Below are 13434 nucleotides of genomic sequence, written 5' to 3'. Positions count from 1 at the left end.
AAATGGGCTATATTTTCCAGTTTTTATCCATTGATCTTAACCAATGTGGGGAGATGTTGTATTGTGGGAGCTGGTTGGATGAGATGGTAGTTTTCCAGGTGTTTGGTGTAAGGTCCATTTTCTCACATGCCTCAGAGTAGGAGTCAACAATGACTTGGAGCTCAGTTTCTGAGTGATTGCATACTCAAGTGTCATCTGCATGCTGGGGCTCAATGGTTGAAGTTGGAGTGTTTTGCTTTTGGATTGAACATGCATAGCCTGAACAGTTTCCATCTGTTCTGAAAAATATCTCCACGCCTGTGAGTAGTTTGCCAGAAATGAGAAACATGGAGAAGGGGTTGGTGCAATGACACAGCCTTATTTGATGCCAGTCTTCACTGAGACAGGGTCTGTGATGGCTCTGTTGGTGAAGATCAAGGGTCATCATGGTGTCTGTGGAGGAAGATAACATATTTCTGAGGGCACCTAAATTTGAGGATACTCCGTAAGCTATAAAGGGGACTTTATTGTAGTAAATACTGGATATGAAGACTACCTTTAGGTTAGTGTATTACACAAAAACAGTAAATGCTGAAATTTCTTAGCAAGTTGTACACCATCAGTGGAGAGACCAGCTGGGCTACTACTTTTGGTGCAGACCCTTGTGTTTTGAAATGTCCACATCCAAAATGTCACCTCATCTGACCTGTCTATAGGCACTGCCTGACCTGCGGAGCGTTTCCAGTTTCTTTTTATTTTGAGATTTCCGGCACTTGCAGTTTTTTGCTTCAATTATATTATACTTCTGTTTCCTTCTGATCTGTTATATTCCTTGCTTGTGTTCTGCAAATACACTAGAAGGAAAATATAACAAAGATAAGAATGTGCACAATAAACATAATGGAATTAAATTATTCTGTAGTAATTATAATTTTTTTTACTGAGCAGGAGCTTCTGAATGGTACTTAAAAATAAGAGGAGGAATACTGATGTTTATTAATTACTCTGAAATTTCACTCATCAGGCAAAAGGAAGGAAAAAGCTGATATTTGACTCACTGATGTGAGTACAGGCTTACAAAGTCAGGGGAAAATGATACTGTAGTTTTCTGACCACCCCATGCCCCCTTAGGGGTATCTCATATCCTTAATGACATGTGCTAAGTGTTCATTATCCAGGGAACCAGGGAATTCCCTGCATTTAAATATCATGCTTCTGGTGGAGGGTGGAGGTGGTAGCTCTGCTGCAGTGCACACAAAGAGGAAGCATTGAAACCTTGCAAAACATCTTTACAAACATCAACCTAACAAACAAGTTATCCTGCCAGCAATTAGTCTACATATTCACTTTGATCAGAGCTAAAATACAGAATACTTACATTTATATTGGTTATGCATGCAGAAGGTCAATAAGAAGATAAGCAGTTAGGTTTTTTTGGGATTGATTTTGATATCCATGTCAGAAACCTTAGACCATAGCTGGCTGCCAAGGGATTAGTCTCCAGACAGGCAGTGGCTGCCTAATGAATGACCCATATGCCCGTGCATCAATTACGTAATATGTCTAATGTGTTGTGATCAGTGTTCAATATGTGATAGAACTATTTTGTTGACATTTATTTTCCAACTACGTTTCTGCATGAATCTTGATTTCTGATTTATCATTCCATAATTTCATTTGTTCTTAGCGAAAGTTACTTACTAAGGCATGGTAATTTATAGATTCCCCACTTCAGTGATGAACATTCTGTATGCTAATATTGTCCTAAGCTCATGCCCTGTCATAAGTGGTGCCTTATCTGTCATGGTGTGGGTGTAAAATCTTAAAGTTATCCTCTTGTAAAATAACATCACAGTTGATTTTCTTTAAATCTTTTGTCGATACACTTTATTTAAGATGTTTTCAGGCTTGTGAAGGAGTAAGAAAGCAGTGATGACCATCCCACATGATATATAATAGATAACATGAAAATGAAAAGAATAATTGTTAATCTTGGGCTCTGTATTTCTCACAACGTAAAGATTTAATTTGATTGGAGATGTTGCAGATGGGAACTGTTATTGAGTATAACAATGCCACTAACTGCTTTAATTTCTGAAGTTGAAAGGGCAGAGAGCAGAAATAGAGCCAAAAGGAAACACTTCCAATCAAAAATTTCTTTTGTAGTGGCCGGACGATTTATGTAGGTGCGTGGGCCCTTTAAATTTTTGTGCACGCCTGCAAGCACACACTAACTTAAAAGGGCCAAGTTGTGCACAGCCTCCGCAGTTTAGAGGGAACCTTGCTGCTAACCATAAATAGGTCATTTCAAGAGAATGTGAAGCCCCTGCTCTGAGAGCATTACTTTCAAATAATAACTTTTTAACAGCTGTGTGATGCAAGGATATTTATTACAAACAGCACAATGGGCCAGTTCGTCACTGCTAAATAAACAGATCAAAGCTGGTTCCAATTAAATGATTTTCAAAGCAATTTGGGGTTCCTGCCGGTAGCTGTCGGGTTCCACATTGGTGTTATATTGCCCAAGTAAATAATAAATTATAGTAGTAAACACTCATCCAAAAACAGGTAATTTTTATAACTAGCCTAGACAGAACTGTCAACAAAATATAACACTAAAAAATACAAACAGCTATCATTGTAGAAATGTGAAATTTTGGTTAATGTGTGTTCAAAGTTTTGAAAACTAATCCTAGTTCTACTAACTCCAGGTGAAAAGTACAGCCAGTTCTTGTTCTTTGATCTGTTGCGGCAGTTTTAAGAAGCAATAAATATTCTATTACTCTGTGCATTTTATTAACTTTCATTATTTATTATAATGTAAAATCATATTGGGACACTGCAATCCACTGAAGCTATTAATAATGTGACACAGCTCTGTGAGACTTCTGTTGTAGCCATTTTGCTGTGGAGGGGTATATTAATCACAAACTATTAACAAAAAAAATGATTATAATTACAAAGAAGGTGGGGATTGGATCCTCTAGTGAGTTAGCATGCTTTCTTTGGAGCCTGGATTTTGAACTAATCCCACACTGATAAGTAAAAATTGATTAGAAAATAATAAAAATCAGGAAAGAGAAAAGGCCATGCAGCTCTTAAGAGTTTATCCTGCTAATATTTAACCTCACTTAGCCTGGCATCTTACTGTATCTTAAACTCCCCTAACCTCTTTGACTCTACTAACCTCACTTCCTAAATTATTCCAACTATTTATCAACTTTTGAGTCGTCATTTTTTCTAAGGTGTTTTAAATGCATTTTTCTCTTTATATTTATGTACTCTTGTACTGACTGCTCCGTAAGTAATTTTCTAATTTCTTCTCATCTATACTATTTAAGACTTTATATACCTCGATGAGGTTACTTCTCAATTTTCTCTTTAAAATAAGCCATAAGCTGCCTGTCCATTCTGCATGTCACATAGCAAATTTGCCATTCCTTATACAGAGAGCTGGCAAACCTATTGTAAATTCTTCTTACGCTCACTGAAATAATGGACAATGAACAAAGCCCTTGTTGGGCTAACATGACAGTTGGTATCTTTGCTTCATCTTCTCTCTCTGTTGACTGCGAGGATCCTAATAGAAACAATTTTCCTAGGTTTCAAACCTGTTGTCTCTAGACATGAATCAACAGCATAAAGAAAAGCCTACTCTTTATTCAGCATACTAAATTACTATTTAGCCTCATTAAAAGAGACCATAAGAATGGTTTGGCTGGAAAATAGAATGCACACTAGTGCAGAAGGGGGTCAGTTCAGCATTTTCGGTTAAAGTATGCTGTTGGGATAGGACAGAGGGAGTTTTTTTACTCTACACTTGATCTGGAAGTGCTGACACTTGAAGGCAATTTTAAAAATCCACAGAAAGCCTTGCCTACTAATAGTGCAAATAGAATATGTGGGGAACAGTCCCCATAGCTATCTGATCATTCGTTTTAATGGTTAGAAAACCTTGAGCAGTTTGAGACTGAATTGGCAATTTGTGGTGGCAACAGGCGGATTGTAAAATTACCCCATGGGTGCTAACCATGGAAAAATATTCCACTTCCAGACAATCCTCATTTTAACGAGCACCCAAATAAATACAGACATTTTTTTCAGAGCAAAGGATAAATTAATTTGAAAGAAGATCATCTTCTTGAAATTAGCTGACATTTATTGTGGTTTGTAGCATTACAATAATGAATGACGTTAAACTGCATTTTAAATCCATTATCATAATGTGGCTTTCCTGACCAGAAGCAATGTGAACACTTTCTCTAATTGCTTCCTGTGCATCGTGGCTAAAAGATTCGTTGCAGTTTTACAGGCAGCAAGGGAGAATTAAGGGCTGCACCTCCATACATTTAACATTGTGCATATATCATAGATAACACATGCTTAAAACAGTTGTTATTTTGGCACAGGGGGGCGATGGTGGTGGTGGGAGTGAGGACATTAAAAGTCAATCATGTCAAGTCACAGGTAGGGCAAAGCAGGTAGAGGTAATAGGTTGTGGAGGCGATGGGGGCCTTAACCGCCAGCTGGAGAGCTGGAGAGAGTCCCATGCCACCTCTTTTCGGGAAGGCCAGCTGCATCTTGCTCCACTCAGGCACTTGACAGGCCAGAAGCAGGCCTTCATGCTGCAGGTACAACACCCACTCGAGGTCAGGATCATTGCTGGATCCCACGCCAGAGTTGAGTGATGGCAGGAATAAGGTCAGGGGGAGGGGGTTTGGCAGCAAGGGCAGGGCAGGGTGGCTGTTAGTGGGCCACTCCCTTCCTTCCTGATGCTGGGTCCCTAGATCAGGCGCTGAGTGCCTTTTAATTAAGGCCCCTCCTCCCTGGAGCCTTCAAGCAATCCACCATGGGTTTGATTGCTGTGCTCCCCTCATGTTGAGCACCCCGACCGCTGCTTGGTTAATACCATTTGTGGCAGGGTATTAACTGCCCACTTAAGGGTGGGGTGGGAAGGCCACCACCTGTCGCCCCCACCACCAAATGTGCCATAGAGGAGGGTACGAGATCCCGCCCACTGTCTCTACTTCAAAATTATTTAATTGTCAAGTGCCTCAGGGATACCTAGGCATATAATAAAGCACTATTTAAATACTTCCTTTTTCTTATCAAGACTGTACATTCATAATAGGCAAGCCCATGCACCATTGTAGGCTGTCTGTGCATAGTATTGCAAACATATACACACATAGACAATGGACATCTTTCAACTGGACATTTTACAGCCTTCTGAACTCAATATTGAGTTCAGAAATCTTAGATTATAAACTTTACTTCCCCTTGTTTCACTTATCTTTGCAGTTTTTTTCTCCCTTTTCTTTCTCATTTACTTTGCTTTGGGGCAGCAGCTATTCAGGATCCTGCCATTCGCAGCTCATCTAGACACATCCCTTGTTTCTTTACTTGTCCCATTACCACTCCCTTTGGCCTTTCACTATGAAGCGTTTTGTCAGTTAATCTCTCCTTCCCTCCTCCCTATCATAGACCTGCCCTCTTGATCTTCTTCCTAACCTACCCCCTTCAATTACTCAAAATCTATAACACTTCTAACTTTTTCCAATTCTGATGAAAGTTAACAGACCTGAAACATTAACAGTATCTCTCTCCAGGTGGGTGTGATGAGTGAAGTCGTGCAGGGGTCTGTGGTGGGGCCTCAACTTTTTGCAATTTACATAAATGACTTAGAGGAGGGAGCAATGGCATGGTAGCTAAATTTACAGATGACACAAAGATAGGTAGGAGAGTAAGTTTTGAAGAGGACATGAAGAGGTTGCAGATGGATATAGATAGGTTGAATGAGTAGGCAAAGATCTGGCAAATGGAGTTTAATGTGGGAAAACGTGAAATTGTTCACTTTGGCAGGAAGAATGTAAAAGCAGAGTATTACTCAAATGGAGGATGGCTGCATAATTCTGAGGTGCAGAGGGATCTAGGTGTTCTAGTACATGACTCACAAAAAGTTAGTAAGCTGGTACAGCAAATAATTAAGAAAGCAAATGGAATGCTATCCTTTATTACAAGAGGGATTGAACATTAAAGTAAGGATGTTATGTTTCAGTTATACAGGGCATTGGTGATACTGCACCTAGAATACTGTGTGCAGTTTTGGTCTCCTTAATTAAAGAGGGATGTAAATGCGTTGGAGGCAGTTCAGAGGAGGTTTACTAGATTGATACCTGGAATAAGCGGGTTGTCTTATGAGGAAAGGTTGGATAGACAGGGCTTGTTTCCACTGGCGTTTAGAAAAGTGAGGGGTGATTTGATTGAACGGCCTTGACAAGGTGGGTATGGAAAGGATGTTTCCTCTTGTGGGTGAGTCCAGAACTAAGGGGCACTCTTTTAAAATTAGAAGATGAAAAGAATTTTTTTCTCTCAGAGGGTTGTACAACTTTGAAACCCTCTGCCTCAGAAGGTGGTAGAGGCAGGACCATTGAATATTTTTAAGGCAGGGATAAATAGATTCTTGTTGGGCAAGGGAATCAAAGGTTATTGGGGGTAGATGGAAATATGGAATTCAAAACACAAGCAGATCAGCCATGATCTTATTGAATGGTGGAGCAGTCTCGAGGGGCCCAATGGTCTACTCCTGTTCATATTTCTTATGTTTCTTATGCTGCCAGATCTGCTGAGTATCTCCAGAATTTTCTTTCTTTATTGCAGATTTCTAGTATCTGCAATATTTTGCTTTGTTGACAATAGACAGGCTTAGGCCAAAAATCCAAGGAAGATTATTGTTTACATGCAGTCGTTATGCATCTTTGATGCCACAGCTCACATGCTAGCTGCTTGGTGTGGAACTGAACCATACAGTGCAGGAAAGTTCCAGGTTTAATGCAGGATATGAACTCAGTTATGCTGGAGTGGGGTGTTTCAAATGGGGCCTCTGGAATAGGACAAGGAAGGAAATAGATCCTACTCTATGGTCCCTACCCCTGATTACTATCCATTCAGTCTTTCTAAAAAATTACATATTTTGTAGTGTTGGATGAGGAAGGGATTGGATATGGATATGTAACCTTTTGTGGCTACACAGCCTGTCACCACTCAATCTCTAGATTTTCATTTGTCATTTAACCAAGGTACACAAAGGTGTTCACTGCTCATTTATATATACTCTGGCATCAGACAAACCCATTAAGGAAGAAAACTTTGAACATGTGATGGTTGCTTCCTATAAAATTGAAAATTGGATTACCAAATGTTGACCGAGTTGTGGCTACCAAGTTTAACTTACTAAATCTTTTATAAAATCCATTGTTTAAGTCCCATCTTTATACATGTTTTTATAATTCTGAAATATAGATGGAAATGTTTAGAATGCTGTGTTTCATATGTTTTTGATTCCAAAGGCAGCCACAAAATACACCTCCTGATTGTGGCTTATCTATTAGATTTTACTGTATTTCCACTGTATCATTACAGCCAGTTTAGTACCAGCAGCAAATAAGTTCGTATAGTTATGTCCCTTGAGAGAGATTCATATCAAGCAAATACAAGTACTTCGCTCCAAACAGCCATTTTTTACATATCAGCTTAGGCAGTGAGTTTGACAAGCTATTCAAGCATAGAGATGGCATGATATATTTTATATAAATTCTTTCATGGGATGTGGGTATCACTGGCAAGGCCAGCCCATTTCTAATTGCCACAACTGGGTAGCTTGCTAGGTCCTTTCAGAGGACAGTTAAGGGTCAACCACATTGTTGTGGGAGAGCCGCATGTGGCCAGACTGGGTAAGGACAGCAGATTTCCATCCCTAAGGGACATTAGTCCTTTTTTCCAATTCCAGATGTATTAATTAATAGAATTTCTTAATTATTTGCATTTAAATTCCAATAGCTACCATGGTGGGTATTCAAATCCATGCCCCCAGAGCATTGGCCTGGGTCTCTGGATTATTAGTCCAGTGACATTACTATACCAGTGATTATACCACCTGCTCCCCCATATTTGATTACAATAATTCTTCTTAGCTCAACTCAATCCTTTCACCTTCTGATCTCATTCACACACTGGCAATTTCAGGCAAGAATCTCTAGGTAGCATCAAGAATGTGAAACGTGCCTCCTAAGGGATGCTGCAACTAATGTACTGCTCTCACTAAAACCCTAGCTGAGTGTAGGCACATCATCATGGACTGGTACCCTTTTCCAAATCTACTTCTTTTTGTATCTGCCCTTGGGATGGTGGGGGTGTGGGGGAATGGTGGGGAAAGAACCTCCCTTAATTCATTTATAACTGCACTTTCAAACTCTCATTACCTTTTAGCCTTTGGCCTTCCATCCACCATGCCATCTCTTCAGCTGCTGATTTGTGCAACTGGTCTCTCCTTTCCACTTTTAGTTCTCATCCCCAGCAAAACTATCACTGTTTGCTATCCCAGTCATTCTTCTGATACGATTGCCCCCACTTCTGTTCCTTCAAGTCCAACAGATCCAATTGTGAGCGTATCTGGCATACATTTGGCTTAGCCATCCATTGCCAGATCTGACTGAAGCAAGTCAAAGTGTACTCGGCTTCAGTTTCCTTGATCATCCCTGCTCTGCAATCAGAATGGAGAAAAAATATTTCTCAGTTTTCTTACATCACTAACAACCTTTCACCTCTAACAACAAGTATGACGATCATAGAAAGCTTTGTCACCTAAGAGAGATTATCTATTCAATTGCCTCTGCTGCTTCCCCTCCTTACCCTTACCAAGCCGAACCTTTTCCCCCAGCTCGCTGTAACCTGGGATGAAAGCAAAATACTGCAGATGCTGGAAATCTGAAACAAACACAGAAAATGCTGGAAAAACTCAGCAGGTCTGACAGCATCTGTGGAAAGAGAAAAAAAGTTGACGTTTCGAGTCCGCATAACCCTTCTTCAGAGCTAACACTCCCTTTGTTCTTTTGCTTATGACACCTTTGTCAATCTCTCCTTTGCCCCCATCTATCTCTGGCCTTCTATCCAACTTCACCTGATCAACCCCAGTTAGACTTATAAATTTCGCCACATTTCTACTTCTCTGTAGCTCTGAAGAAGGGTCATATGGACTAAAAACATCAACTCTGTCTTTCACTCCACAGATGCTGTTAGACCTGCTGAGTTTTTCCAGCATTTTCTGTTCTTGTTACTGGCTAAAGTGAAGTGGGAAATTAGGTTAAGGGCTTGGTTACTAAAGATGCAATGACATATTTATGAAGATGTTTTATAACACTCAGCAAAGATGAATTCCAGTGAGAAAGAAAGACTCTAGGAAAAGGATGCACCATCAATGGCTAACAAGGAAGTTAAAGAGAGCATCAAATTGAAAGAAAAGGTGTACAATTCCACAACGATTAGTAGCAGGTCGAAAGATTGGATGGAATATAAAAACCGCTAAGAATGACTAAAAAAAGGGAGAAATTAGAGTATGAGAGAAAGCTAGCTAGAAATATAGAAATAGATAGTGAGAGTTTCTACAGGTGTTTAAAAAGTAAAAGAGTAACTAAAGTGACTGTTGGTTCTCCAGAGAGTGTGTCTGGGGAATTAATAATGGGAATTAAGGAAATGGCAGAAGTGTTAAACAGATATTTTCTATCTGTCTTCACTGTAGTGAAATAACATCCCAGAAATAATTTTAAATCAAGAGGTCGAAGGCGGGGGAGGAACTTAAAACAATTACAATCACTAGGGAATGGGCACTGAGAAAATTATTGAACCTAAAGGCTGACAAGTCCCCAGACTTTATCCTAGGGTCTTAAAAGAAGTGGTTGCTGAGATATTAGATGCATTGATTTTAATTTTCCAAACTTCCCTAGATTCTAGAAAGGTCCCATCAGATTAGAAAATAGCAAATGTAACTCCTCTATTCAAGAAAGGAGGGATACAGAAAGCAGGAAACTACAAGCCAGTTAGGGAAATTACTGGAAGCTATTCTTAAGGAGTTTATAGTAGAGCTCTTACAAAATCTCAATGCAATGAGACAGAGTCAACATGATTTAGTGAAAGGGAGATTGTGTTTGATTAATTTATTAGACTTCTTTGAGAAAGTAACAAGCAACGTAGATAAAGGGAACCTGTAGATGTCATGCACCTGGTTATCTAGAAGACATTTGAGAAGGTGCCACATCAAAGATTACTACACAAAATAAGTGCTCATGTTGTAGGAGGTAACATATTAGCATGGATAGAGAATTTGTTCGCTAACAGGAAACAGAAAGTAGGGATAAATGGATCATTTTTGGGTTGGCAAGGTGTAACGAATGGAGTGCCACAGGGATCAGTGCTAGGGCCTCAACTATTTACATGCTATATCAATGACTTGGATGAAGGGACCAAATGTATGCTAGATATGCTGATGACACAAAGATAGGTGGAGAGTAAGATGTGAAAAGTACATGATGAGTCTGCGAAGGGATATAGATGGTTAAGTGAATGTGCAAAAAATTGGCAGATGGAGTATAATGTGGGAAAATGTATAGGCAACGTATTATTTAAATGGAGAGAGATTGTAGAACTCTGAGGTACAGAGGAACCTGGATGTCCTGGTACATGAAATCACAAAAAGTTCACATGCAGGTGCAGCAAGTGACTAGGAAGGCAAGTGGAATATTGTCATTTATTGCAAGGGGAATGGAATATAAAATTAGAGAAATTTTGCCACAGTTTGTACGGGGAATTGATGAGACCACACTTGGACTGCTGTGTACATTTTTGGTCTCCTGATTTAAGAAAGGATATAATTGCATTAGAAGCAATGCAGGGACCCATTCGACTGATTCTTGGGATGAAGGGGTTATCTTATGAGGAAAGGTTGGACAGATTGGGACTGTATCCATTGGAGTTTAGAAGAATGAGAGGTAATCTTATTGAAACATATAAGATCCTGAGGGGACTTGACAAGGGTGGATGATGAAAGGATATTTCTGCTTGTGGGAAAGACTAGAACTATGGGAAAACGTTTAAAAATAAGGAGTCTCCCATTTAAGATGGCGATGAGAAGAATTTTTTTTGTCTCAGAGGGCCATTAGTCTGTGGAATTCTCTTCCTCAGAGAGCAGTAGAGGCAGGGTCATTGAATATGTTTAAGGCTGAGTTAATTAGATTCTTGACTGACAAAGTAGTCAAAGGGCATAGGAAAGTAGAGGTCACAATCAAATCAGCCATGATCTTATCAAATGGCGGAGCAGGCTCAAGGGCCGAATGGCCTATCCTGCTCCTAATTCATATGTTCCTTTTCACTACATTTTTCTGCTCATGGACTGAAGAAATATCATTTATTACAGGATGAAGGGGGTTCTTTGGGACTGACATTCTTGCACTGGGCAATCAATGAAATTAAGATATCTGTAGCTCTTTCACCAGCTGGCCCAGGTAAAATTAAGAGACAAATGTCAAACTACTGCACCATTCCTCAGCCATCTCAGGTTTACAAAGCACAAATCTATGTAGATTTGGTCAGAAAACATGGAAGAAGTAACTTAAAAAAAAAGCTCTGTTTTCGTATCTCCCAAAAGGATAGTGAAGAAGAATTATTCACTTTCATGTGGAATAAGGACACTGACAGAAGGAATGTTGAACAACCAACATTAATGGGTATTTTTATTAGAATGTAAATTGACCTAAAAATGAATGCAAAGTTAATCTGGAGAAATTCCATAAAATATATAACAACTTAAAAAGTACTTTTACTTAATGGGGCTTTGCTGTCATCCAGAACAACCTTTAGGATAGATAATTTGGCCATGATACAATACTGGTGGAACCACTGTCCTTCAGGCAATGTCTATTAGGCAGTTTTCCACCTTGTAAGACAATGGTTTGTGCCATGGTGATCAACTCTTTGTTGAGCATAATCTGGTGTGGCTCAGGAGCCCCACCCTTGCATGACAGTCACTGCCACATTTGCTGCCGAGGAAAAACAGTGGACTGAAGGTGCAGGATTGCTGGCCTCTGTTTTCTCTGGGCCCTCTTCTTGATCAGCTGAGCTTTCCTTTTCTGTTTGCCTCTACAATGCCCTTCCAAATAGTCAGCTCCCAGAAGTCATGGCCATCAGCAGCTGTTTCCCAGTTGTTAGTGTCAGTGTCTGCCCGCTTCATATCTCGCTTGCAGGCGTCCTTGTAGCAGAGGTATGGATGCCCAAGAGATTGTGACCCATTGGCCAGTTTACTGTGCCAAAGATCTTTAGGTATACAGCCATTATCCATCCGATGAACGTGGCCAAGCCAATGCAGACGACATTGACTTAGCAAGAGAGTATGACAGCGGAATTAGCACACTTCAGGATCTCTGAGTGGTTACCTTGTCCTGCCTAGAGATGCTGAGGTTATGCCTGAGACAGCAAAGGTGGAAACTATTCAACTTCTTCTCCTGACCACTATGTGTTGTTCAGGTCTCACCACTGCATTAGGTTTAGGTGCTGCCGTGCTTATGGTCTTAATTAGCATCTGATCCTTATAGGGGCATGTCAGAATGGATGTAGGGTCAAACAATCAAGGGCTACAACTGCGCAGAGGTAACATGGACCCTACAGCAGGTGGAGAGAGAACTAACAAGAGGGAGAAAAATACTTGACCTCATCCTCTCCAACCTGCCTGTCGCAGATGCATGTGTCCATAACAGTATCGGTAGGAGTGACCACCGCACAGTCCTTGTGGAGAGGAAGTCCCGCCTTCACATTAAAGATACCCTTCATCAGTGCCACCATGCTAAATAGGATAGATTTCAAACAGATCTAGCAACTCAAAGCTGAACAACCATGGAGCGCTGTGGGCCATCATCAGCAACAGCAGAATTGTATTCGAACACAATCTGTAACCTCATGGTCTGACATATCCTTCACCCTACCATTACCACCAGGCAAGACAAGCAACCCTGATGAAAGAGTGCAGGAGGGCATGCCAGGAGCAGCACCAGGTATACCTAAAAATGGGGTGTCAACCTGGTGAAACAACAACACAGGACTACTTGAGTGACATACAGCATAAGCAGCAAGCGATAGACAGAGCTGAGCGATTCCACAACAAATGGATCAGATCTAAGATCTGCAGTCCTGCCACATCCAGTCGTGGATGGTAGTGGACTATTAAACAACTCACTGGAGGAGGAGGATCCTAAAATGATGGGGGAGCCCAGCACATCAGTGCAAAAGATAAGGCTGAAGCATTTGGGAGAACCTTCACCCGGAAGTGCCAATTGGATGATCCATCTCGGCCTCCTTTGGAAGTCCCCAGTGACACAGATGCCATGTTCAGCCAACTGATTCACTCCACGTGATATCAAGAAATGGCTGAAGGCACTGGATACTACAAAAGGCTAAGGGCCCTGACAACATTCTGGCAATAGTGCTGAAGACTTGTGCTCCAGAACTGGCCACGCCCCAAGCCAAGCTGTTCCAGTACATCTACAACACTGGCATCTACCCGGTTATGTGGGAAATTGCCCAGGTATGTCTTGTACACAAAAAGGAGAGCAAATCCAGCCCAGCCAATTA

Source organism: Carcharodon carcharias, chromosome 16, assembly GCF_017639515.1.
Source record: "Carcharodon carcharias isolate sCarCar2 chromosome 16, sCarCar2.pri, whole genome shotgun sequence".
Taxonomy (NCBI): Eukaryota; Metazoa; Chordata; class Chondrichthyes; order Lamniformes; family Lamnidae; genus Carcharodon; species Carcharodon carcharias.
The sequence above is the reverse complement of the archived record's forward strand: the minus strand, read 5'-3'. Positions refer to the sequence as shown.